The sequence below is a fragment of the Montipora capricornis genome, chromosome 9 (genome assembly GCF_036669925.1).
Source record: "Montipora capricornis isolate CH-2021 chromosome 9, ASM3666992v2, whole genome shotgun sequence".
Lineage (NCBI taxonomy): Eukaryota > Metazoa > Cnidaria > Anthozoa > Scleractinia > Acroporidae > Montipora > Montipora capricornis.
Window position 1 is genome coordinate 10,678,683 of NC_090891.1, and position 5,000 is coordinate 10,683,682.

The 5,000-nt window shown below is 35.2% G+C and overlaps 1 long non-coding RNA gene across 1 annotated transcript in view; it reads left to right on the top strand.

Annotated features, from left to right (window-relative positions):
- Window positions 1-5,000, top strand: part of LOC138015369 (uncharacterized) — a 30,785-nt gene that overhangs the window by 675 nt on the left and 25,110 nt on the right. Inside the window, exon 2 of the long non-coding RNA XR_011125545.1 lies at window positions 527-760. This is a non-coding gene — a long non-coding RNA (uncharacterized lncRNA). The remainder of the gene's footprint in view (window positions 1-526; window positions 761-5,000) is intronic.

Sequence of the window (5,000 nt, forward strand, 5' to 3'; positions counted from 1 at the left end):
AACTTGAAGAACGATTCTTGAAAAAAACTGCCTGTGATGATAAAAATCAGTTCCACTTTTCCCATGTGGTTTAATATACAGCAATAATTGAGGAGGTGCTTAATTGTACATTCAGGGCAGATGCAATTATAATTGTGAAGTCTCCTAATTTTCAATATACTACCAATATGTTATACCAATCAAATTACTATTAAAGTTTTACGAAAAAAAGTACTTTAATTCAATGAGTACGTATTCCATTACTGAGATGTATTAAAAATGTATTTCAATTATTTATAATACTGCAGGAAATTGTGGAAGTACACTTTGGTGTCATTTTTCTTTGTCAATAGATTGATCGTCCAAGTCTCTTGACAATTATGCTCAAGGGTTTCCTTTCCAAGTCCATTAATCAGTTTTATTTCTCGCTCTTTTTTCTTAGGTATTTAGGATCAAAAAAGTGTTGACCACTCATAATAAAAAGTAATAAAAAAGCAAATATAAATTTTTTTGTTTAATTACATCCGTACTCATAATATTTTTGCAGGAACAACACGAAACAAAGCTCTTCCTGATTGGCTTAGCTTTAAGCTTAAAAGGCCACTCCGGATCAAATGTTGTTATTCCAAAGATTCACATCGGATAGACATTTACTTGTTCACTTTGTTCCTCAAATAAGCCCTTGAAACCCCTGGGCTACATCGCACTTAGGAACCGCACAAGCGAAGCCAAAACTTCCAAGCAACTGTTAGTGTTTAGTATAAAGATTGGATCTTTGAAGGTAATTTACTGTGTACATTATATTTAGAATTGTCATTGTTAGCCACCTTGCAGGGGCACCCAACGAGGATATAGTTCAAAACCACTTAAACATAGCAATGTTAAACGTATTTTAGTATTTAAACGATAGATATAGGCATATTTTTATCCTCTAAAATTTTTTTATCTGCTCGGATTTCCTAGCTGAAAGTCTAGTGATCCGAAAATTATAGGGATTAAAACTTACCTTTTCGAAAATTTCAGCCAGAAAAAAGGCTTCCGAAAATTCTAGGTGACCTTTTTAGGGTAAAAATCCGTTAAAAATGGGCAATTATACCATTTTTTAGATGTTCGAAAATCCTAGGACAGGCAGGCAAGCAAGAAATTTTAAAACAAATGTTCCGAAAATTCTAGATCTCAAATCGTCTTCCGAACAGATATTTTCCGAAAATTGACGTTGGGTGCCCCTGATGATTCATTTTTGTCATGCAAGTTTTGTTTGTTATATAAATTATTCTTTTGGTTTGCATCGAGTATGTTTGAGTCGTAAAGCACTCAGATGAATTGACTCTATGTTCAGCATGAACCACTTAAATGAGAAACGTATCTTGTAGTCAAACATTTTTCTTTATATTAGAACCTGTCAATTCAGTCGTTATGCTCGACATAGTGTTCCAGATATATCTGAATGACGCAGAAAGTTAAGACTGCTAAGGTCAATAACAACGTCGTTTTGATCTCAATTCATCTATTCTGTTGCGCTGCCGAGATCGGAATTGCCGAAAACATTTCTTCCCAACTATGCTTCCAAAATTAAACTGTTATTTAAGATAGTGGACAATGCTAGCCCTTTAAAAAAATCAGCAATTTTCAACGTCCTAAGGTAAATTTACGTACAGTCGAAGACAAATCTCTGACCGACTTCGTGAATCCAGTTAGGGACTTGTTAGATTCTTCTTTGAATTGTTTGCATTTAAAAGAAAACCATTTTATGACTTTAATGTCAGCCAGTTGTTCGGGTGTCTGTCCCGAAAGGATCGATAGTTTTCAAGCAAAGAAATTGCAATTGAAGTTCCTGGTGGAATTATAACTATGGTTTTACTTTAGAGTGGAAGATGAATTGGTGTGTACTGAAACCTGCTCAGGCTAGCAAAGGTCTCGTTTCTTTTGCTTTCACTGGGCTGACGAGTACGAGAAAAGAGAACTCTGTCATGGGTTGAAACTCAATGTATTGAGCACGCGCGGCGGTTACTAACGCGAACGCGACTTCACGGGCGAAAAATGCCTGATTGGTAGAGGCCTTGTCATGTGACTTCAATAGCTCAATCAAACATAGTTGCCATCGGGTGTTTATCAGATCACCGTTGATAAAAAAAAAAAAAAAAAACCCTTTTTCAAGCTAGTAAAACTGACGAAAGTTTGGCCGGACTGCATAGTGCGTTTCTATGCCAGTGAGATTCTCTTTTAAGCCAACAGTGCTACAAGGTAAATTTCTTTAAAGATGTCAAGATCAACGCGAGTCTCGGTTGCTGTTACAGTGTTTGAGGACCTTTGAGTGGAAATTCGCGATCGTTTGTGGAGTTTACCGGCTAATGGATTACCATCTTGATTTCAGTTCATGCGTTTATCTTTTGAAAAGTGGAGCAAAAGATATACCTCTAAATTACCAAATGGTTTCTCTTCCAACTAAGTATTTACACAATATGTCCGCGGGGGCCCGTATCTAGCAGAAAATGTTAAGATTTTTTGCTTTTTTTTTTTCAAAATTAAGTTGTTAAAATTGCCATTCAAGTGGTCCATAGAGGCAATTTTTATAACACGGAGGGAGAAAAAAAAGGAATGCATGAGGTCCCTGAAAATTGAGACATGTATTTCAGTCGTTCAAAAATAAATTTTAAAGTGAATTTAGCAGCAATAATAACCAATATCATAGCACCTCATGTTGGGTACACTAGAAGGAAACCTTTTTGCTATAGTTAATCCAAGCAAAGTGCCAATTGTTTGCTTCCCTCCAAATTATAAAATTAAACATAGATTAGGTTAACTCTGAATAGCCAAATAACAATATTCTACGTTGGGAATTTGATTCAAAAATCCAGCTTACTAGCAAGGAGAATTTTCTGTAACAAAATATTGCTACAACTAATAATACGCTTTCACCGCATTGTAGCTTATATTATATGATAGTGGGTTAATGTGACAACAAAAATACTTAATCAGGAATTGATTTTATCTTCCAGCAATAAAAATGCAGGAGGATATAAGATTAGGTATCTTCAAAGTTTAGAAAACCTGTTGAAGTTGATTCAGTGCCATCCTCCAAAACTTTTCACAAATTTCACGCTGGCCTACTAAATACCTCCACTACAGCAAATTATTTAACCTTTCTTTGCGGACTCTGGTTGCAACACAGTTGCTTCAACAATTTTAATCCCCTTCCATTAGATTTAACTTTTAAAAAAACCATAACTTCATATCTCTGTAATAATTGTTCAATAACATTGAGCAAAAGCATACAAAGTTGTACATTTGAAAGGGGCATAATCCCATGTTGCAGTTTTCTGGATAAGACTTCACAGAAATAACTCCTGTTGCCTTTCCATATGTAAAAATAATAATAATAATAATAATAATAATAATAATAATAATAGTAATCATTCCTACCATTTCCAAGGATGAATAAATTAAATTTGAATGCAGTAAGTGTAAGAAGTAAAGAAAAGTGGTCCAATTATTTCAAGCTGTAACTTATTTCCATCCTTGCTTTCAGTAGTCCCTGGATAGTGTTAAACAATGGCGGTAAAGTAAACAAACTGCCCCAAGGGGAATTCCCTTACGAAAATAACAGGGGTTCTTGTTGTTCCTTTTTGGAGAGAAAAAATAATTTGTGGATTTGTACTGCTTATGATGCTGAGACCAAACGGCTGGCAGAGTTGCTGCATTACATTTAAGGCTATCAATCTGAAAAATGACTGGAACTGTAGAACAATTTGGTAAGCGAGCAAATAACTTTTACTTATGAATTATAAAATTCTGGCCAGTCATTTGTCAATTTAGAACTGGTTCCTCTAAGAGGTCAGATTTCTTTAGCCTACATCCACAAAACAAGATTCTGTTACCTTTTAGGGTTGTTTTTAAAAAAAATCCCAACAAGTGGCCTGCCACGTTTATAGGGAACACTCCTCCTGAGCAAACTACATCTTCATGTTTGGATTCTCATTGGTTTAATGACTTTTATGATATATGCAAATTTGTTCTACAATAATACTCGAATACCATAAAAGTCTCTTTAACCTGGTTTTTTTTTTTTGCAAAGTTTACTCCGTGAGCCACCAGCTTCACCTTTGATACTTTGTTCTAAAAGCCAAAGCAGTTGTATAGAAATTGTGGAGGTAATGATTAATCAGTCAGTTGTTTTGGTTCAAATCAAGAAAAAGAAAGTCAAAGTAATGATCGTACTTTAACCCTTTCACCCCTGTCTAAAGCCAGAGTATTTGCTCTGTCTAACACCTGACGATTTTACTAGACAAAGGGGAATCCCATGGAGTCAATGGGTTAATCACGCACTAAAAAACTATGTTCCGTTAAAATATTATGTTCAATTCTACTAACGACCAAAACTGTACTAATAATTTTAATTACAGCTACGGTCTGTCAAATTTCCATCTGAGTTACCTGACAGTACTTCTCAACATATAAAAAATGAATTCTGTGGACTTAAGGACGTTCGCGCCAAAATCTTCCTACGGTGAGATTTTCTTCATTTCTCGCCTAGAGTTAGGTCATAAAGTACTTACTCCAAAAATGAAAAAAAAAATGGGGGTCACCGACTTTGTTTCGGAGAAAATGGCAGTGGAAAATGCCGTAATTTAGAGAAATCGGTCATAATAGCGAGATGTAGGCTCATCTGCTCATCCATCGAAAATCATAAAAATAAACTGTTGGAGTGAAAGTTTCCATGCATCGGTTTTTAGGAGTGAGATTTTTAGATAATTGTATGCCGCTAGGGATGTGGTAAACAGTAGAGTTCATCCTCGACGAGTGTTTTCGTAAGCTCTATCCGTTGCAACCACTAGCGGAATTCGATGGCACGAGGAAAGAAAATGTTAAAAAAAGATAACTTCTTACGGTGAGAATTTTTTTATTTCATCATATTTTGTAGATAGTAAGTAAAGTTGGTGATTCATGATTTAAAAAGTAGGGGTCACCGATGATCTGAACGAGTAAAATCGATGTGATTTTGCAAAGCTCATGGAAAAGTT